This window comes from Megalopta genalis, unplaced genomic scaffold (assembly GCF_051020955.1).
Source record: "Megalopta genalis isolate 19385.01 unplaced genomic scaffold, iyMegGena1_principal scaffold0031, whole genome shotgun sequence".
Taxonomy (NCBI): domain Eukaryota; kingdom Metazoa; phylum Arthropoda; class Insecta; order Hymenoptera; family Halictidae; genus Megalopta; species Megalopta genalis.
In genome coordinates, this window is record NW_027476100.1 from 2,037,137 (window position 1) to 2,061,130 (window position 23,994).

Consider the following 23,994-nt stretch of genomic DNA (forward strand, 5'->3'; position numbering starts at 1 on the left):
AACGCGAAACACAGCGTACATCGCCTGTCCGCCGGAATGCATGCTGGTTACACGTTCCCGTATAAATACGAGATATACGGAGAGATACAAATTGCGCTGCCTTGTTTTTCGGTGGATTAATCGCAACGAGTCGACGTAATGCGCGGATAGGACTCGTGTTGCCGTTACAGCTGCACGCGGATCCACGGATTAAGAGAATTCAAATCTTCAAAAGTTCCTCTATTCGCTCCTCGTAGCCCAGTAGCAGCAATTGCACTGCATAAATTGGACTTTCATGCAGTTGATCCTCCTGCATTTAAATGAATTTGAACGTACCAGAATTTATTCCTTCGTCCTTCTTCCGCCAAAAATTCACCTCGGGATGGATTGAAAGAGGGCCCTTTGTACTTTCACATGACATAAAATGTAAACTCCCTGAAAGATGTGCACAACCGGGCGCCAGGTGATTCTTTGTGAAAAACATGAAACAAAATATAAAATAGCTACTTTTTGTACGGCACGTAGTTTCCGAGTAAATCGAGTTTGAATGATCGAACATGAGCTTTTTTATTCGTTTTTTTGTCATTTCAAGCAATAGCAAAATCATTTTAATAAAATTCGAGTCGATTGGTCCAGTTCTAAAAAAGTTATTGTGTTTTAATAGTTGTACGAACGTTAATGGCGATACAGTGACTGCCGTTAATGTTTGGAGAACTCTTCTGAAAGTTCTGATTGTTCTGATTGTCGCGAATGTTCTACACCAGACGTCTTTAAAACGTTTTAAACACTCTGTATATACGTATGAAATGCGGATAAGTGAACTTTCATTCTGTCGGTGTAGAGATCTGCTATAGTTGCTCTTTACTCGCATTGGCTGCAGAGATCGTCAAATATGGTGTTAAGTTAATCTTAGTTACGTCATATTAGAACTAATTAGAAAAAAATTGTTACTATAGAAGCAGCTGGTCAAAATACAACTATACAAGATACAATTTATTATTAATAGTCCTATGATAAACCTAAAAAAATATTGCTTCTATTAAAGAAACTGGTCAAGATACATCAAAAAATGAAAAGTTATGTACACTTACTTAACTAAATAATAATAATAATAGTATTTATTTGCTGAAAGGAGCAAATGTCAGGTCAAACAATTTATTAATACAAAAAACACTACAATCTAATAGACCTGCAACGCATTCGAGCACACGTCGAATTTGTCAAAGCTGGCCGAGCTCGTACATGAGGTGCGACCATTCTCACCTGAGCAGGAAATGGAACTGCTCTCTGTACCGTCGCCCTCGGTTCTTTAACAGCAGCCGCAGCAAAACGTTCTCTCTTTCTCTGCACTATGCGCTGCTTGTAGTGTCTCGCGGTTCGTCTGAGTATAGGATCATCCTTGCAGACATTCAACCACTTACCTGACACTCGAGCAGCGCAAAGCAGAGATCGAGGATCCAACATGCGTAGGATCAACTGCGACACCTCCGGCGGAAGTTCGGAAATAAAATCCACCTTAGTAGGGTCGAGCGATCCCATCACATTAAGGAATTTCCTGAAGTACTCCATATTGCTGATGCAGATACAAGGCGACGAATGAGCCATTTGCCAAAATTTGGGGTATATATATATATATATATATATATATATATATATATATATATATCCCTGGTCACGCTTCACGCTTCGGTGACCGTTCCGGAACAGTGATTCGACCAATCAGGAGCGAGTTCGACTGGACATACACTTTCCACATAATTCTATCGAATTGTACTTAATTTAGAAGAAACTTGCATTCAGGCATACTGTGAAATGAGAATGCAATTGTTGTAGGGTTACTGTCACTATTGGTAAAATGTATTCTATTCGATAGAACGGACGTCTGGCTTTATAATTACTATAATTATACAGTGTCTAATAACTTATTATATTATTATAATATAGTATATATATATATATAAGTATAATATATTATATTACAGTATATTATTATAATAATTATAAAGGTATATATTAAATTTTATACTAACTTTGTTTGTATATATATTGTTGCGCACGGCACAAAATAACCGCCGGAAGTCGTGAGGAGACGACACGATTTATTTGTTGCACTCCACAGTCCTCATTTACAATTCTTGGAGCACGGCTCCGTTCGACGTATAAAGTGTAGCACGGCTACGAATTTGTTACGAAGTGAAGCACGGCTTCACTTAGACTATAAAATGGAAGCACGGCTTCGTATGGGCGCAAGGGCGCAGAATAATACTGGTCTATAAGCGATAATGTTGTCGACAAAAATCCCCCGTTATCAAATTTGCGGCAGTATATACAGACACCTGGCCGATGTTCAAGGAGAAGCATCGTCAGGCGTCGAAGGCCGGTCATTGCCTCCTAAGGCAAAAACACCGCGTATACATTTCGGCCGAGGCGAGCGTTTGACGGTCGGGCCAACGCACGTCGATCGTGTTATTGTCTTGCCGCCTCGCCATTTATTCGACAAAAACGGCGAGACGGCGTACATCGAATGTCGAACGTGCGTTGACCCGCGGTCCGCGATTCGGCCGGAACATATATACAATATTATTATAATTATTATAGTAATATACTGTTTAATAACACTATATATATAAAGACAATATTAATATAAAATTATATATATTTTTATAAGATACGGAATAAAGAAATTATGTGATATAGTTTCTGACGTGTAAACAGAAGAACATCCAATATTTTGTACCGTTTGATTTATTCTTCAATCAATTTTCCACTCTTTTCTTATTCGCGTCGATCAACGTTAGAAACTTTCACAGTGACAGCAATTATTTCCATGTTAAAGTTAAAAATAATCTTCGTTTTCAACGAAGACTGTAATAATTTATTTCAACAATCGCGTTTAAGCATTCTGCTGAAATATGTTCTCCGAAGAGTGGTACAACATTCTGATGCATTTTCTACGTATTACTACTAAGGAGCTTATGTTATCCTAAATCCGTTTTGGCAGATTTCGAGGAATTGTCGGAAACACTGCCCTGGCTTCGTACCTCATATGTAGAGCAACTTTTCGCACCTGCGCGGAGCTCAGCAGTTTCCACTGCGACCCGACCACATAGAACTTGACCGGAGGTGAAACTCCTCTCCGTAAGTTGTGTTCTACGAATGTGGCTTCGGAGCTCTCAATATCACGAGTGCATGCGAGTTGGGACCGTGATACGTAGCTATACAAATTCCTTATTATTTCCGGGCGTATAATTGTAGAAATAATTTCGACAGTTCCATGTCAAACATGTGGGGATATATAGAACTGACACGGAATTATTTCGTCAAGCTTGAAAAGCCGTTCTTAGTTAGAAAGATCGTCAATGTAAAATAAATGCATCGTGGCGTATTACAGAATGAAGCTTTTGCATTTTATGCAAAACTTCTGTAACAGAAATATTAAAAATAATACGAATACTTGTCCGCTGCAAGCTCGACAAATTAAAATTTTCAGTAACATTATTTTATAAAGGGTAAAATTGGTATTTTTGAACGCGTGTCCTGATTTTGTACTATATTCTACACAATAAGCTTGAAATATTCTTCCTTTTAGACAATAAATTGGAGATGATAGAAAAAGTTGCCTCGAGCAAATCAAAATAAAATTGGTGACAAGTTCTCTTTGCTCCACGTTACGGAACAGCAAAATCTGCGTTTTTACTACTATTGAACTGATTTTTACCCATTAAAATTCACATAAACGTGCATAACAAAAATTGATTCATTATCTTTCTGTAGCAATTCAAAGATTAATTCATAATATCTTTGTAATATTGTCGCACGTTGACCAGAAAGCATTTTATAGTTGACGTAAGAAATTTCGCCTTTCTTTTGCCATTTTTGTACAAAAATTCACGAAAGTTTCCTTGCTACCGCAAGCTTGTCAAAATAGAATATTCTATTGTACGCCATTCTAATACATCTGCCGCGTCTTATTGCAACAGTCTTCACCCCATTCCTATTGTCAGCATGGTTTGAAAAACCTCGCGGTATTCGTCGAAATACCTCCTCGGCTTTGATCCAAGCGTGAGCCACAATTCTTTGCACCAGCGCGGGATTAGGTAGATTCCTTCGAACCGTCACTCTCAGCTCCTCAATACCTTCACCAAGGAAACGTTCTTTCATTTTCCTCTCCGCGCGTTCTTTTTAACGCATTGCGGTTCATCCCAGGTTCGGATCCGACCTACAGACATTCGACCATTCCTGCGACACTTGAGCGGCGCCGAGAAGAGGTTCAGGATCCAAATTGCGTAGAATCAGCTGTGATACTACTGCAGGGAGTTCGGAAATGAAATCTACTATTTGCGAGCTGTCGCAGTCCAATCACGCGAAGGAAAGGCCCTGAGGCATTCCATGTTGCCGCCGTTGATTCAGAATTTCGAATGATGATTTGTTTTGTTAAAATCTCGAGAATTTTGTACGGTCATTTTGAAATAGCCATTTTCCTTGGTACATCTCTATGTGAAAACTGAGTTATTACTAGCCCAGCAACGAATTTAAATCAGCAGACAAATTAAAAGTATTTATGAATGTCAATGTATTATAGTTTTAGCTTATTAGATTTTTTAACACTATACCTACCGAGCACTAAAAGCGACGAATTTCTCTGTAAGAACGATAAAACCGAATCTATTTAGACTTCCCATAATTGTTATTACAACGAATACTCGGACTGTGAAATTCATTTAATAATTTCTTATGAAAAAGTCTCTATAACTTCAGGAATTTTAAAATACAAAATGTAAAACCGGTCATCCTGACCGGCTTGGTAGGTTTAGTTTAGAAAAAATATAATCATTCGATTTCGACTCTCTTGCAATTGATACGAACAATTTTTATTTCGCCTGAAGATCCGCAGTCTAACAATAATGTACGAGCTACAGCAAATAAATATTCGTTTATTTTCGTGTCGTCTGGAAAGTAAACGAATCATTCTATAAATTGAACATTATTGGCATTCCTGTTTCAATGGAATTTCATCTATTGCGCGGTAGAGCCCCGATAGTTGCACAAAAGCACATGAAATCTGCAAGTGACCAAGTTCCTGGAATTATCGAGGCGATCATTCAACTACACGGAATCACTCATCTCCACTATATACTATCGATGCTACTATGTTAGACAACGTAGTACCTTGTGCCACGTGTTTCCCGTAATTACACAACAGCCACCGACGTATTTTGATCACATTCAACCGAGGCGAATCACGTGCCGGTATCGAAACTGCAACTAGTGAGGTTCCAATGCAATTATGTTACAATATACAGCAGCGATTGTTTCTTTTTACACGATTCACTGCTATGTAAGAATGGAATAATAAATTATGCTGCATAAATATTGGCGATCAGTTGTTATCAATTTCGTTTATTTATCATTTGTTACTAATTCTGTTTATACTATAAGAAATATATATTATAGTGTATATTTTATTATATATATTATATAGTATAATATTATAATATTGTAATATATATAATATTTTATTATATATTATACTATACATTTTAATTATATATTTCAAGTATTATTTATTTTGTACTATATATGTTACAGTGAAACACCGAAATCTGGAGAATGTCGACTTTCACCGGTGAATGTCAACATTCACATAGTCGCTTGGTGTATGTCCGACATATTTGCTAAATACCCTTATTTCTGACTTACATCGGTAAATGTTGACATTCACCATGCATTAATGGTGAATGTTGAACATGTTGGAGATTTATATTTTCTTCTCCGTAATTCAGTTGCTATAAAACGCCACAAGGGTGACGTAACTTTTTCGCCTCTCTTTCTGAAAGGAATGACCAAGAATTTAAAATACACGGTACATTCTACATGAGAAAAGAAAATAATAGTAATAAAAAAATTACTTACTTATGTGATTCAAATCTTATTTATTGCAACAACTTAAACTATTATGACACTTTGAATTGCACAAGAGTCCCTTGCTTTTACAACTGCATTTATTTGTGGAACACTTCACACAGGTGTCTTCAACACAGGTTTTGGACCTCTACCAGAACATATCTGTGATTGTCGACACACACCGCAGAGGGTCCGAATGTACAACAATGTAATAAAATATTGGATTTTTCACCGACGTATTTGGTATCTGTTGACATTCACCGGTGAAAGTCGACATTCTCCAATTTCGGTCATTCACGGTAACATATATATAATACAATAGTATACAGAATATATTTATATTATGTATATCATACAAAATAAATAATATTTGAAGTAATTTATACCGTACCATTTACACTCTGCAGAAATAATGGTCAAAGTATTGCACTTTATGTTTTATATCCAATATTTTTTAATAATGCCTTTTGTCTATATTCCTTATAAAATATCAATTTGAACCTTGTTGCTCAGTGCAACAGTACAAACTTTTCATACAGTTTTGCATTGATTCCGAAGTGATTATCAAAAGAGGATTCATTTCGTTTCACTGATCTTGATAAAAGTTGTTGCTTCATGCGGATCAAAAGTGATGCATATTCCTGAATAAAAGTTTATACACGCGTTTCGGGCATTGCAATATATTCTGCAATGCCGAGCACAATAAAAGAATAACTTCAGTATTGTTTCATAACTATTCCGTGCACCGTGTTGCGTGATTTAAATGTTTCCTAGTAAAAATGAAACTACACGTATTCCCTCTCTCCTTTGTGCACGAAGAGAGTAATTTACATATCTGCAGTTTCTCTCGTCGATTCATCGTTTTCAAAAACAAAAACAAACTTAGTAGAAGCATGGGATACAATATTTTATTAAATGCGCCACGTCCGTTGCACGAAATATGGAAAATGTCGAATCAAGTAGAATCGCAAATTTTCTGAATATTAACGGTAGGGTTTATGTGACTGTAATTAACTGCCTTCGTAAAATTAATTTAATTCTCTTTGCAGAAAATACGGAATCGTTATCGATTTGTAATGTTGATAGCACACATGTTAATAAAGAAGAAAATTTCGATTTATCCCGTTATATTTATTGACAACATTAAACTTTCGAATATTGATCTTTGTCACGTAAAAAAACGAGATTTCGTGTTTTTAATTTGTAGCGCACGTCAATTCTAACTCGTTAATACTGTCAAATATTTGCGGATTCAAATATTCAATTATATATCAATAATATATTCAATTCATTTTGTTGAACCGTTCTTTCGCCAGGCTGTGATGTTGGAGAACAGAAGAAAGTGCAAAGTGCAGTTGAAACGAATAGCAAATACAGGGTGTCCCAAAAATGTCTCGCAATCCGAAAGTAGAGAATTCCTGAAGTTATTTGAAGCAACTTTTTCCTTAGCGAAGATGCAATCCGCGGCTTCGTTTACGAGTTATTAACGAAAAACAATGACCAATCAGAGGCGAAATTATTTGACGCGAGGCGGCCGAGCCAATGAGCGGAACTGGACTCCGTGCCCTCTTTGGCTGGGCCACCGCGCGCCAGCCGAGCTCGCCTCTTACTGGTCAGTGTTTTTCGTTAATAACTCGTAAACGAAGGTTCGGAGAAAATTTTCGCAAAGGAAAAAGTTGCTTCAAATGACCTCAGGAACCTCCCATATCCGGATTACGAGACATTTTCGGGACACCCTGAGAGATTCAAGATTTTGTGGGCTCGATAGTAATATATATAACTTCGATATAACTTCAAGATTTAGTAGAAAATATTATCGTTACTTTCGGGCCACTCTGTAGACACGCGAACACTCCGTTGATAGTACTGTAGGGCCATTTACACGGCAGGTGCTTTCCTTAATGTAGTTCCGGAGTAGAAACATGTCTCCGAAGGGGTGCACAGATTGTAACCCTGTAGCACGACGTGTATCGGATCTTGCTTTCATGGAGATACGGGGTTGGCCAATATCGCGACAGGATATGGTAGTTTGGTAGGTAGGGCGCAGTTTAAACTTACCCATTAGTGGCTACTAGCCGGCAATGTGTTTATAAGCAAACCGTAACGACGAGATCCTGGATTGGCGCAGTTTCCAGGAAACAGTCGTTCACCTTAATACATTTTCTGCGACGCTGCCATCGAACAAAATCTCCGCCTGCACAAATCTGGCCAACTTTCTGCGTCAACTGTTCCGTCTAGTTGCACATCAGGTTGCCCTAAACACGCTGCGATAGTATAACAAGCCACTGTCTGATAATCACATTATCATGTTCGGCCAGAATGGTCTCTCTTCCGTCACGTAGGCAACGGAACGGAAATAATACTTCGTGACAAAATTGACGCTGCTAGTAAATGTATTTGATTAACCCTTTGCACTCGAGTGGTGACTCAGAGGCACCACTAAAATTTGTTACATCACGTTTAAAGATAATGTTTATATTAACAAAGTTTAGATTAAAAAAATTATATAATATATAATAGTTATATAATAATTATATAATAACAATAACTGTTGTGTGAGTTCCAAGAATCAATTTCATATGCATAAAATGCATTTTATCATATAAAATAAAAAATACTATAAGTGAGAAAAATGATTATATTTACAGTTTAAATAGTTTCGAGTGCAAAGGGTTAACATTAGATTTACGGATCCTGTCAAAATGATGGGTCTCTAATTCTTTAATTTACGATTATTTATATCGTATAGAGATACATTTACGAGTTATTTATTCAATTTATATGTTACTTGCAGCAAACGTTGCAATAATATTTGTTAAAAATCAGAACAAATATCGCATTGTTACTTTTATAAACTAATAAAACGAAGGATACAGCGAGGACGAACAAAAGTTATTTTACGCCGGTTGGAACGTGTGCTCTTATCATTAGAGCGCGGATTTTATGCATTTGTGACAAAAATGAGTAGGTCAAACGGAAAACGGAGAAGAAAAATTAAGTAAACGATACAAAAATACCGTTATTTTATTTTCAACAGAATAAAATAATTCGAAAACGAATGAAATCTCTACGTAGCTCCAGAATCTTGCAATTAATGCTTACAATTTCAATTTTTCATAAAATTTTCACACAATTTATCGTAGACGTGTAACGAGTGTGCACAATTAAAATAATTAGTGAGTTTAACAAATCCGCTCCACATAATTGCAAAAAAGAAAAGAAAAGAATTTCGTACAATTAGATCGTTGATTATTTCCGTGCCGGTTGGTTAATTATCAAATGAATTCGTATAACACGAGTAATGTTAAGTACAATTTAATTATGTAAAATTAGTTGCATCTGTGTCCGGCGAAGCGGTCAGACATAATAATCGAGTGAAACACGGCCGGAGAAATTAATTTAACGTTGTGATAATTGATAAGAATTTTGTCCGTTCGATGCATTCTATTTTCCCATTTTATCGGACGCTTTAAGAGTCGACGATTTCCGTTCGTTATTCTCCCTTCGAGTCGCCCTGAAAGATATCAGACTCTCGGCGAAATTCCACGATTTTTACTCGACCCTTAGAAGACTCTAATCTCCGTCGTTCTGTTCCTTTTTTGACTCGGTTAACGTAATTTTCCCGTATTAAAAGCCAGCGCTCATATGACCGTTAGGGGTCTCAGGGCGGCTTTCGTCGCGCTGGCGAGGCGATCTTTTTTCCGCGGGTAACAGCGGCAAACGACTTCCGCGGAATCATTTGGACTCGGTCCGTTTTACTAACAGATTCAATTAATATATCCGGCCCCTTCGGCAGCATTCAAACGAGAAACGCTTCTGTCGCAGACAGGGGGCGCGATTTCAGCCTGCAACATGACAATTCCAACGTAGCCGAGCTGGCACGGGAAGAAGCACGGTACTTAAAGATTAGCATCATCGTCGTTCCACGTTTTCAGCGCTCGCGAATCCCCCTCGGCAGCTAATAACATCTTGATACAGTTCGGTTTCCGTTATCGAGAATGTCCATTTGCCGCATTAAAATATTTAAACGTTTAATACATTAGCGTCGAGGGAATCGGCGGAACAGACGGAGATTCAATATGGCTGACAGTGTAACGAGCGGGCTGCGGATTTTATGCGTGTGTGGCGAGAGCGATCGGCGGAATATGAAACACTAAATGCAGAGAATTTTATGCAATATTTTATTTATACGATATAAACATTCACTATCTTGAGAGCAACAAACAAGAGTTGACTAGACGTTCGTTTTCATTTTTGCGATTTTTGGTAAGTTGAAAGCAATCTAACAGTACTGTTAATCGGTTACTTGTTTGTGACGAGTATACTCGTAACCTAAATTCTTGTTATTTCTTTATGGCGAGTATACTCGTCGTAACATAAATTTTTGTGATTCCTTCATGACAAACGTACTCATCGTGACATAAATTCTTGCTATTTCTTCGTGACGAGTATACTCGTCGTGACATAAATTTTTGCTATTTCTTCGTAACGAGTATACTCGTCGTAACATAGATTATGGCCATTTCTTCATGACGAGTATACTTGTCGAAGACAACTAACTGTTTAAAGAAGGATATATACTTCGATATTTATATCATATTTGTAATTCATAGAAGTATTTAAACAAAATATGAAGAAAATCAAACATATACAGTACAATTACAATAACTTACACCTTTCAAAGGGACTGCAACGATTTATTTTACCGAACATTGATCTTCATTCGTTCGCCATTTTGTTAAGCTTTTTCGCAAGCTCTTGACAGGAGGTCTCGCTAATTCAGTACTAAAAATTCAAACAATTTCCGTATTTTAAGAACTTTTGTCTTTTGCATGTTTTATTTTAACAAATAAACAATCAATTTCAATTTAAATACAAAAATGTGATATACCTTATTCGACAAACATGAAGTTAATTGTTATCCTTGAGCGTTAGATACAATACTTGACAAGTTTCATATATCCAAAGTAATATGTAATAATATTGTACAATATATTGTACACGTGATATTAATTTTGTAATAATATATTACAAAATATGTTGTTAATAAACCCGTAGGGTGTTACACAGCTTAATAAAAAAAAGAAGTTAATTACGTTCGAATATAAACAAAACACAAAGTAATTTACTAGCACTCAGTAACTGGCCCCACCACCCTGCGCAGATTCTATAGCCTGCCGTCGAGCTCGCAAAAACGGAGTTCTACGGGTAATGAAAATCGAGAAACTCGCCAAAGTAAATTTTCTCCGTTATCAACATCATTACAAGCTAAGATAAGAAGCCGTTTCCGACGAGTGATCCTTTTCCACGTAAATTCATAGCTCATTCGAGCGCGCCCGGACTATAGATTCAATTAAGATAGGTTCGGTGCTCGTGGGGGGAGAGGGGATTACGATACAAATCATTCCCTGAATGGAGAAAAATGTCTGTTCGCAGAGCGGGAGGTCTGGTATGAGGCTACGACACACGCGATCGAGGCACGTATTCGCGCGTCGGCGGCGAGTACGAACGTCAGCGGGACGACGCCGCCGGGCGGCGTGGCGCGGGGCGTCGTTCTCTTCGTCGACGACGGAGGAACCTCTCGGGTCAACGTCATGGAAACACGGGCGAGGAAGCGGAACTCTGGCAAGGGTAAGTCTTACTTTTATCTTCTTTCCACATCTCCCACCCTCGCGATCTCGCTCGCCCATCTTCTTCGACCAATCCTCGGTACTCGCGTACGACGCCACGTTTTCCCATCGCTTTTCGCGTCCTCCTTCGCGGATTGCTGTCTCCGTCCCCTTCGCCCAGCCCCTTCTCGCACCACCCTCGCTCCGAGGATCCAGGCCACCGTGGAAATTTCCACCTCCGGAAGGGTTCAGCTTCCTTCGTTAAGAGGATTCTGGGAAATGCGTCCTTGATTCCGGGTTTTGCTATTAGCCGACCGTGGAATATAGGATTGTACATTTATTAGTCGAAACTGTAGTAAATTCTACCTAATTGACGCACAGATTATGCACAAAAATGGGCAATTTGGGAGAGGAGATATGATTATTAAATACGATAATTATTACGATTATTAATTTCGATTATTACGATTATTAAACACGAGTAATAAAAGATCTTGTGGCTTGTTTTTACAATTGTTTACTATAAAAACGAGCCACGATGCTCGAATAATCGTATCTCCTCTTCCTAAATTGTCCATTTTCATTTCGAAGCTGAGGGACAATTGGAGAGAATTTACTGTACCTCATGCGCAATTATTTCTTCATAATTACGCAATTATTTCTTCGTACGGTACAATTATTTCTTTATAGAGTTAACCAATAGATTGAAATAACAATTGGATTCCTTTTATGACATGTTATACATAATTTAATCACTCAAATAAAAAAAGTTAAGAAGGTATGGTTTCTGTTTTAAATTTCTCTTTACCATTTCAACCAATTTTAATTTATGAAAATATTGTTTCGGCGATTGTCTGCTAAATTGAGCCTCTTAACGTTTCAATGTCATTACATTTTCCACGCATTAAAAAGTGTCCGTACATCCCCTCTACCCCTACGCCTGTACCTCTACCTCTACCTCTACCTCTACCCTTGCGCCAGGTACCTCTACCACTACCTCAACGCCTGTACATCTACCTCTACCTCTATCTCCACCACTACCTCTACCACTACGCATGTACCTCCACCTCAACTTCTACCTCTACGCATGTGCCGCCACCTCTAACTCTACCTCAACCTCTACCTCTACGCATGTGCCTCCACCTCTACCTCTACCTCTACATTTACGCTTACAACTCGACTTCTACCTCTACGTCTGTCCCACTACCTCTACCTCTACCCTTACCTCTACGCTTGAACCTCTACCTCTTCCTCTACGCATGAACCTCTGCCTCTACCTCTATATCTACGCCTGCAATTCTCCCTCTAGCTCTACTTCTACCTCTACGTCTGTACATATACCTCTACTTCTACCCCTGTACCACTACCTCTACCTCTACGCCTGTACCTCTACCTCTACCTCTACGCATGTACCTCTAACTCTACCTCGACGCATTTACCTCAAATGCTACCTCTACGCATGTACCTCTACCTCTACCGCTACGTATGTACCTCTATCTCTATCTCTACCTCCACCTGTTACCTCCCTCCACCTTTCCAACCTCCATCTTTACGTTGTTTCACTTCGTTTCGCATTCATCATTTATGTTGTTTTACGTGTTTTACCTTGCTTTACGTTATTTCACCTTGTCTCACGTTGTTGTTTATAACAGTTTTATGTTCTTCTGCGTTGTTATGCTTTGTTTTTAGGTTGTTTTATATTGTTTTACGTTGCTTTACGTTGCATCAAGTTGCTTTACTTTGTCACGCATTGATGATTTAAATTATTTTACGCGTTGTTTTACTTTGTTTTTTCGTTGCTTTACGTTCTTTTCCCTTGCTTTACGTTGTTTTACGTTGTCTCACGTTGTCGTTTAAAACAGTATTACGTTGTTCTACGTTGTTATACAGTGTTGTTTCGTTGTTTTATATTGTTTTACATTGTTTTACGTTGCGTTACTTTGTTTTACTTTGTCTCGCATTGATGATTCACGTTGTTTTACGATGACTTACGTTCTTTGGAATGTTCCGTGTTGATGTTTAAAACAGTATTACGTTATTCTACGTTGTTATACTTTGTTTTTTCGTTGTTTTATACAACAACGCGGAACAATGAAAAGAACGTAAAGCATCGTAACGCAACGTAAATCATCAATGCGAAAAAAATGGAAACAACGTAACACAACGTAAAGCAATGTAAAACAATATAAAACAACGTAAACACAATGTATAACAACGTGAAACAACGTAATACTGTTTCAAGCAACAACGTGAAACAAAGTAAATCATCGAAAATCACCAACGCAAGACGAAGAAAAACAATGTTAAACTACGTAAACCATCAATGCGACCAAGAAACACACAACGTAATGTGAACGTAATGTAAAAAGATATAAAAAAACATAAAAACAATGTATAATAACGTAGAACAACGTAATACTGTTTGAAAAAACAACGCGGAACAATGCAAAGAACGTAAAGCATTCTAAAGCAACGTAAATCATCAATCCGTCGCAAAGAAAAACTGGGTAACAGAAAGCAAAGCAATGTAAAACAATATAAAAGAACGTAAATACAATGTATAACAACATCAAACAACGTAATACCGTTTTAAGCAACAACGCAGAACAATGCAAAGAAAGTAATGCATCGTAAAACAACGTAAATCATCATGCGAAACAAAGTAAAACAATGCATAACAACGTAAAAGCATGTAAAGCAAGGTATAACAACGTAAAACAGCGTAAACACAATTTAAAACAACGTAAAAACAATGTATAACAACGTAGAACAACGTAATACTGTTTTGAGCAACAACGCGACACAACGTAAAGCAACGTAAATCATCAATGCTGTTGAGGATTGATGAGCGAGGGTTTTATGGCGGAGGGCCACGTGCTTGGGATCCTTGAAATCGGCTAGGGTATGGGCCTGCAACCCGCTCCGTGTTGAAGAGATCTTTCCGACCCCCTGCACCCTAGTTTCTCTCTCTCTCAGTTTTCTCTCCATTCTTGGTTTATTATTCGGGGTACCTTCCCCTAGGTCGCACTTGGTTGTTCACTACTCCACCTGAACCTTACCGACTAGGGAAGCCCTGCCAGGAACCGAAGTTCCCGTCGGCATTGCTCCAGGTATCATTGCGGCTACTTGAGCCCCCGCACCACGACAAGGTGTCGACCAACGCGGGGGAATAGTTATAGTAATAGTAATAGTAATAGTAATAGTAATAGTAATAGTAATAGTAATAGTAATAGTAATAGTAATAGTAATAGTAATAGTAATAGTAATAGTAATAGTAATAGTAATAGTAATAGTAATAGTAATAGTAATAGTAATAGTAATAGTAATAGTGTTGCGCACGGCACAAAATTAAAGCGCCGGAATTCGGGAGGAGACGACACGCGATTTATTTTATTTGGACTCCACAGTCCTTTGATTTACAAGCCTTTGGAGCACGGCTCCGTTCGGCGTATGCAGTGTAGCACGGCTACGACAGAAGTATAACAATGGAAGCACGGCTTCGTATAGGCGCAAGGGGCGCTAAATTAAACTTGTCTGTAAGCGATAACGATACTTGGAGAATCTCCCGTTATCACATTTGCGGCAGTATATATAGACACCTGGCCGATGCTCAAGGTGACGCATCGTCAGGTGTCGAAAGCCGGTCATTGCCTCCTAAGGCAAAAACGCTGCATGTATACATTAGGCCGAGGCGAGCGTTTGATGGTCGGGCCAACGCACGTCGATCGTGTTATTGTCTTGCCGCCTCGCCGTTTATTCGACAAAAAACGGCGAGACGGCGTACATCGAAAGTCGAGCGTGCGTTGACCCGCGGTCCGCGATTCGGCCGAAACATACCGCCCGCCTCAGCTCCGCTGATCTTAATAACTAAATGGCGAGCTCGCTCCGCCCGCCATGTTCGCTCGCCTTCCCTCGCTACTGCTCCGGTCCTGAGGAGGGTCCAGCGGGCATGTCCACCGGCAAGCGTACGAGCTGCGTGATCGGCCGAGTGTAACATCCGCCGGCGGTGCGGATGGTTACGACTCGAACTCGGCCGTCCTCACCGGGGTGCAGCGTCTGCACGCGTGCGAGACGCCAACACGCCGGTGGGCAATTCGCGTCGCGAAGAACCACGAGATCTCCCACCTGCAGGTTCCTCTCGGCACGCCACCATTTGCTGCGCTCCTGCAGCGTGTGGAGATACTCGCGGTTCCATTGTTTCCAAAAATTGGCACGCATGGTTTCGACCCCTTGCCATCGGGACAAGGGGGAGGCGGCGGTGTCCGGCGAACGTTCTCCCGGAAGCGTAAGCAAGGGTGCCCCCGTCAAGAAATGCCCTGGTGTAAGGGCCGCGTAGTCCGTCGGATCGCTCGACATCGGTGTTAGGGGGCGGGAATTAAGGCATGCCTCGACGGTGCACAACAGGGTGCACATCTCCTCAAAGGTGAGGGTGTGCTGGCCAACCACCCGTGCTAAGTGGCGTTTTACTGCCTTAACCCCCGCTTCCCATAAACCGCCGAAATGCGGGGCTCCGGGTGGGGAGAAATGCCACACGATGTCGGCCTCTCCGAGAAAGGCCGATACCTCGGCTGAGTCGCGGACCGCCCGAACCATCGCTGCGAGCTCCCGTGCGGCACCGCGGAAGCTCGTTCCGTTGTCGGAATAAATAGCAGCGGGCCTACCCCGACGGGAGACGAACCTCCGCGGTGCAGCCATGAAGCCCGCCGTGGTGCAGTCGCTCACCAGCTCGAGGTGGATCGCGCGGGTCGCGAAGCACACGAACACCCCGATGTATGACTTCTGGGCCCGATAGCCCCGGCCCTTCCCCATGCGGGTCCAGAGGGGGCCCGCATAGTCGACGCCCACGTGCGAGAAGGGCCGCGAAGGGTTTACCCGCGATAAGGGCAACGTGCCCATGAGTTGGGACGCTGGAGATGCGCGATGCCTTGCGCAAGCTACGCACCTCCAGGTCACTCTTCTAACCGTGTCTCGGGCGCCCAGAAGCCAATACGTCCTCCTCAACACGCTCAAGGTGAGCTGGGGTCCACTGTGGAGGGCCGTGAGGTGCACAGCCTCCACCAGCAAATCCACCACTGGGTGCTTCGGGAGGAGGATGGGGTGTTTCTCGTCGTACGCGCGGGACGAGTTGTCTAGACGTCCCCCCACGCGGAGCAATCCTGCCTCGTCGAGAAATGGGCTCAACCGTCGCAAGGGCGACGATCGCCCGACGAATTGGGATTTTCGGACGGCGCGTATCTCCGATGCGAAGGCGCCACCCTGCAGCCAACGGAGCCACAAGATCCTCGCCCGCCGCATCGGCGATTTGTAATCCGAGGGACTATTCCTCCTTCGACGAAGGGCCGCGAGAGAACTGTAGCATGTTGACGGGAGCGACCCTGGCCCGCGAGGCGACGAGGGTCACCTGGGTTCCCGAGGGTTCGCTCGGGAACGGTCGCGCTAGCAGATACACCACCGCACCATGCGCGCGCGAAGACGCGTCCGCGGAACCGTGCAACTCGTATTGCTCCCCCCTGCGCGGGGATTGAAAGATGCCAAACCAGCGTGGCACTCGTGCGGCGCTTAAGAGCGGTAACTCGGCGACGAGTTCGCACCACGTCTGGTTGAGCTCGTACGAGAGCGGAGCGTCCCAATCCGCACCCCCCAACCATAACTCCTGCAGCAATATTTTTGCTCTGATTTCTGTCGCCCTTGAGTCGCCGCTCGACTCCGTGGAGCATGGCTAGGGCACGGCCCTTTGACGAGCCGAGAGCGAGGGGTGGTTCGGTACGCAAGGGGTAACCGAACCACGCACTGCCCGTCCGCCCACCGTGAGACGGTGTTGACGGAATGTTCGCCGCACCTCGACTCGTCAGGGGGGGGAACAGATTTGGGACTCGCCTCCTCGGGCTCCCAGAACAACGCAATTGCTGCTGCAACCTTTCCTCCGCGCGACAGTGCAGGGACGCCGCGGAGGGATCGGGATCGTTCGCGGGTGTCGACGCGGCGCCCGAGACGACCCAACCGAATATGGTATTTTGCGCGATTGGCTGGCCGGGTGTTCCGCGGCGCAGGCCGGGACCGATCACATCCCCGTAACGATCGGCCCCGATTAAGAGATCTACAGGGAGATCTCTAGTCGGATCAGGGTCCGCTAAAATGAGGTCCTGCAGATGCGGGTATACGCGAATGTCGACGGTCGTCTTGGGCGCGTACCCGGTAAGTCTCCGGAGGACGAACGCGGAAAGCGGCATAGGAGCGTTCCCGCGCCCGGTCAACCGTAATACCAGATCGACCCGCGAAGTCACGCGACCCACCGGCGCGTCCCCCGCACCAGTCACGGTGATAGCCGCGGGCCGCTTAGGAAGGCGGAGGGCCTGGACGAGGGATTCGGAGACGAAGGTCGCCTCCGATCCCTGGTCCAACAGGGCTCTCACCGGCCTTACCCCCCCGTCGCGTGTCTCTACCCATACTAGAGCGGTCGCGAGCAGTACGGCCCTGCTCCCGCTCCAGCGTGCGACGCAGTTGTGGACCACGGACGATGCGGAGATATTCGTCGCTGTTTCCCGCCCGGGTTCTACCGCGGTTGACTCTGGCCCGCCACCAACCCCGGAATCCTGGTGAATCAGGGTGTGGTGCGAGCCGTTGCAAACGGAGCAGCGCGACGCGGAGGGACACGATGTCGCGGGGTGTCCCGAACGGAGGCAGTTGAAGCAGCAACCGCGCGCCCTAACAAAATCCCGGCGCAGGTTGATCGCCATGCCCCTGAACGCAGGGCACCGGAACAGCGGGTGGTTGTCGCCGCACTTCCGGCAACGGCTCGCCGTCGTCGTCGTCGCCATCGCGTGGGAGCGTACCGGTGGTGGAGGTCGGGCCGGCTTACGCTCCGCGGAGGTAGCCGAGGGCTCCGGAGCCATCCTAAGCTCCGCGATGGACCCGGCCCGATACTCCAGGAATTCGTCGAGACAGGCATACGTGGGTGGATCCACGGCGGCGCGGATTTCGTGGACCCACGCCTCCCTCGACTTCGGGTCGAGTTTTTCCACCGTTAGGTGGACCAGCAGGTCGTCCCAATGGTCCACCGGCCGCCCCAAGTTTCGCAGCTGGGCCAACGCCTCGTTAGTGCGACGACGCAGCAAGGCGAGACCGCTGCCGTCGCGATCGCGGGTGAGCGGCGCAAGGGTCAGGAAGCTCGACAGGAGCGCACTGACGACCAGTCGCTTCCGGTCATACCTCCTGACCAAGGCCGCCCATGCGATGCCGAAGTTCGCCGCTGTCACGGAGTAGTGAGCAATCTCGGACGCTGCTTCTCCCTCTAAAGCACCCTTGAGGTACTGTAGTCGCTGGACGTCGTGAAGAGTCCGGTTCTTCACGACCAGCGACTCAAACTGGTCCGAGAAGCTCAGCCACTCCGTGTAGCAGCCGGCGAACCTCGGCAATGGGAGTCGCGGTAGCTGCGCCACGGGCGCGCTACAGGAGTCGGGCTCCCTGGTCTGGCTCGCGTCAGCCAGCGCAGACGCTCCGCTCCTAAATGAAGCGATCAGTTCCACGAAGAAATCACTTGCCTGTTCGAACTCTGCTTCGGCCCGCTCGAAGTACCCCTGTTTGAAGTAGTCGCGGGTTTCCCGTTCTCCGGCAGTGGCCTTCAGTTCCAACTGGAGATGGAGGCGTCGGCACGCGTCCCACTCGGTCCGCAGGCGGCGAAGGCGTTCTTCGGCGGCGGCTTCGGTGAATTTCGCCTTTCCCAGGCGCTTGAAATTGGGCAGGATCCGGCAAAGGCCCCCGATGGTGAGCTCTTGCTCCTTGATGAGTGGCTCCATGTTGACCAGCAGTGTTATAGGGACTCGTACGCGTCGATCGACTGCGTGATCGACGCTGTTGATGGAGATGTTTTATCTCTCCTGTGTCGTCTCCGCGATCCGGCTCGAAAGACCAGAAATGTTGCGCACGGCACAAAATTAAAGCGCCGGAATTCGGGAGGAGACGACACGCGATTTATTTTATTTGGACTCCACAGTCCTTTGATTTACAAGCCTTTGGAGCACGGCTCCGTTCGGCGTATGCAGTGTAGCACGGCTACGACAGAAGTATAACAATGGAAGCACGGCTTCGTATAGGCGCAAGGGGCGCTAAATTAAACTTGTCTGTAAGCGATAACGATACTTGGAGAATCTCCCGTTATCACATTTGCGGCAGTATATATAGACACCTGGCCGATGCTCAAGGTGACGCATCGTCAGGTGTCGAAAGCCGGTCATTGCCTCCTAAGGCAAAAACGCTGCATGTATACATTAGGCCGAGGCGAGCGTTTGACGGTCGGGCCAACGCACGTCGATCGTGTTATTGTCTTGCCGCCTCGCCGTTTATTCGACAAAAAACGGCGAGACGGCGTACATCGAAAGTCGAGCGTGCGTTGACCCGCGGTCCGCGATTCGGCCGAAACAAATAGTAATAGTAATAGTAATAGTAATAGTAATAGTAATAGTAATAGTAATAGTAATAGTAATAGTAATAGTAATAGTAATAGTAATAGTAATAGTAATAGTAATAGTAATAGTAATAGTAATAGTAATAGTAATAGTAATAGTAATAGTAATAGTAATAGTAATAGTAATAGTAATAGTAATAGTAATAGTAATAGTAATAGTAATAGTAATAGTAATAGTAATAGTAATAGTAATAGTAATAGTAATAGTAATAGTAATAGTAATAGTAATAGTAATAGTAATAGTAATAGTAATAGTAATAGTAATAGTAATAGTAATAGTAATAGTAATAGTAATAGTAATAGTAATAGTAATAGTAATAGTAATAGTAATAGTAATAGTAATAGTAATAGTAATAGTAATAGTAATAGTAATAGTAATAGTAATAGTAATAGTAATAGTAATAGTAATAGTAATAGTAATAGTAATAGTAATAGTAATAGTAATAGTAATAGTAATAGTAATAGTAATAGTAATAGTAATAGTAATAGTAATAGTAATAGTAATAGTAATAGTAATAGTAATAGTAATAGTAATAGTAATAGTAATAGTAATAGTAATAGTAATAGTAATAGTAATAGTAATAGTAATAGTAATAGTAATAGTAATAGTAATAGTAATAGTAATAGTAATAGTAATAGTAATAGTAATAGTAATAGTAATAGTAATAGTAATAGTAATAGTAATAGTAATAGTAATAGTAATAGTAATAGTAATAGTAATAGTAATAGTAATAGTAATAGTAATAGTAATAGTAATAGTAATAGTAATAGTAATAGTAATAGTAATAGTAATAGTAATAGTAATAGTAATAGTAATAGTAATAGTAATAGTAATAGTAATAGTAATAGTAATAGTAATAGTAACAGTAATAGTAATAGTAATAGTAATAGTAATAGTAATAGTAATAGTAATAGTAATAGTAATAACAATAATAATAACAACAATAATCTAGAATATCTAATACAACAGCTAGCAATATAAACATCTGAAACAAATCGAGTAATACAAAATCTAACCACACAAATGTCAACCATATTAAATCTTCTATTAGAACTCGTAACACTACAGAAATCAAATGCAAACCAAACATAAATCAAATTATAGAATGGAACTGCAACAGGCTACAACGAAGAATGCCCAAGTTAAAAGAATATGCTTCAAAAAATAGTACCAAAATATTTCTCCTCGCTGAAACACGTGAAACATGTTAGTCACATTTTAAACTTCCTTTTTACACATATTATGGTACTCCACACCCTAGTGGAAAACACATGGAGGTTAAACACCTTCAACTTCCATCAATCCAAACAGAAAAGATACAAGCAACCATAATCAACGTAATCCTAGAACAACAGATAACAATAGCAATAATCTATTGTCCTCTCAAACACTCACTAACTGTAACAGAACTGAGAGAACTCTTTGACAAACTAGACTACGATTTTTTGGTAGCAGGCAATTTCAATGCTAAACACCAATTCTAGGGATCAAGGTTAACTAATTCTAAAGGAGCAAACTTAATGCAATTAATAAATCAGAAACAACTATCAGTTTTATTAACTGACAGACCCACCTACTCTGGCCAACCGATCCAAATAAAATACCAGATATATTAGACTTTGGAATCACCAATATCAAAAACTATCAAATCCAAACTACAGAACTCATCGAGTTTACCTCAGATCATACACCAGTAATGTTCACGATAAACTTGAAAACCACAAAATTTTTCAATCAGTTAAACTTAACAAACAGAACTACCATCTGAGATAATTATAGAAAAATTATAGAAAACATACTAACATGTAACATACCGCTTAACCCCTTAATGCACAGTTTTTTTGAAAAAGGCCGGCCAAAAAAAATCAATTATTTTAAATGTAAAAAAACAAAATTTAGAACGTTGTCTTGGCAAGAAAATTACAAAAATACAAAAATAATGGATATTTATACAATTGGTATGATTTCTAATTTTCAGAATATTACTATTATTATTATTATTGTTATTATTATTATATTTTATTTTACATTATATTTTAGTAAAATATATATTGAAAAATGAGCGAATCAGAATCTGAATATGAATACGCTGTCGGAAAGCGACTCACAAGGAAGAGATAAGTCGTAAGTGATAAGTAGAAAAAAGATATATTTTATACTTGAATAAGTAAGTGTTATAGCTTACAATCCCATGTAAATGATAATGATTTTTTGCTTTCACATTGTCATTTTCAATTCTCGATTGCATTCGTGTGTGAAAAATTATAGCAACATAAAGTACAACGCCGCTCGAATTATCTCGAGTGTGCACAGTTTGGCCAGTTTAGCGCGCTCGAGTTAGCTCAAGCGTGCACGTTAAGGGGTTGAAGCCATACAAGACATAGAAGTAGCAACAAAAAAGCTGACAACTTGTCTTCAGACAGCAGCAACAGAATCCACACAGTACCAAATAAAAGAGAAAGAAAAAAGATATCCAGCATATCCAGCATTTATTACAGAACTAATGAAACAAAGAAGCCAAATAAGGGGACAGTGACAGCATAGGCAACCATTACACTTGAAGACAGAATTTAATAGGCTAATCACACACACACAAAAATATAAAAACAGAAATCAATAACTACAACAATAACAAATTTAACAGATATATTTCCAATCTTGACACAACTGAAATAACAAATCACTCTTTATGGAAAGCAGCCAAAAAAATCAGAAGACCAATACAACCAATAAGTCCTATCAAATCTCTGACCGGAAAATGGTCTAAAACACTCAAGGAACAAGCAAATGCAATGGCGGACTACTTTCAAGAGGTATTCACCAATGACACTTGCCTCATTGCTAGTCTCAATAACAATAGTACTAGAGTACACCACTCTAATTCAACCAACTAAAAAAGAAGAACTTCAAACCATAATCCGAAACCTTAAAAACCATAAATCACCAGGAAACGACAGAATCACAGCCCAAATGCTGAAAGAACTACTGACAAAAGGATTAAGGTACATCCTTATACTCACAAACGCAATTCTTCGAGTGGGATATTTCCCCCAAATATGGAAATGTGCAGAAATTATAACATTATTAAAACCGGGAAAAAATCCCAACGTTCCTCAATCATACAGACCCATATCATTTGGTTTCTGAAATCATCGCATGGTTCAACAAATCATCCAGTCACTAGAAACAAAAAAATATTGTTCAGCACTATTTCTAGATATCGAAAAAGCTTTCGACAGAATTTGGCACCAAGGACTGCTCGAGGAATTGCAACATATGCTACCCACTCCACTACGTAAAATAATTACATCATACATAGACAACAGAAGCTTCACAGTAAAAATTAAAGACACTACTTCGGACATCTGGATAATCAAAGCTGGAGTACCTCAAGGAAGTGTACTAGCCCCTCTACTTTACACTATTTACACAGCTGATATCCCAACAGATCAAAACACTCAAATCTACACATTCGCAGATGACACCGCAGTAATCTCCATTCACGATAACCTACAAACTTCCACGTTAAATCTTCAAAACCACATTACGAAAGTGGAAAACTGGTTAGATACGAATAGAATTAAAGTTAACACCACTAAAAGTGAAAAACAGAGCAAACAAATAACCTTAAACTATACAATAGGATCATACCACTAGCAACCTCGGTGAAATATCTGGGACTTCATTTAGACAAGAAACTTACATGGAACCATCACATAAAACAAAAAATTAGAAGTATTAAAATGCGAACCAAATCTATGAACTGGTTAATGTCCCGGAAAAGTAAGCTCAATACAAATAACAAATTACTCATATATAAATGTGCAATAAAACCAATTTGAACCTATGGAATCCAGTTCTGGGGAACGGCAGCAAAGTTACACATCCAAAAAATGGAAAGCTTACAAACAAAAATACTTCGCACAATAATAGATGCTCCTTGGTGTATCAGGAATGGCAACATTCGTAAAACATTAAATGTTCTCTCTGTACAGGAAGAAATTATTCGACTAACAAACACAAAGATAGAATCAACA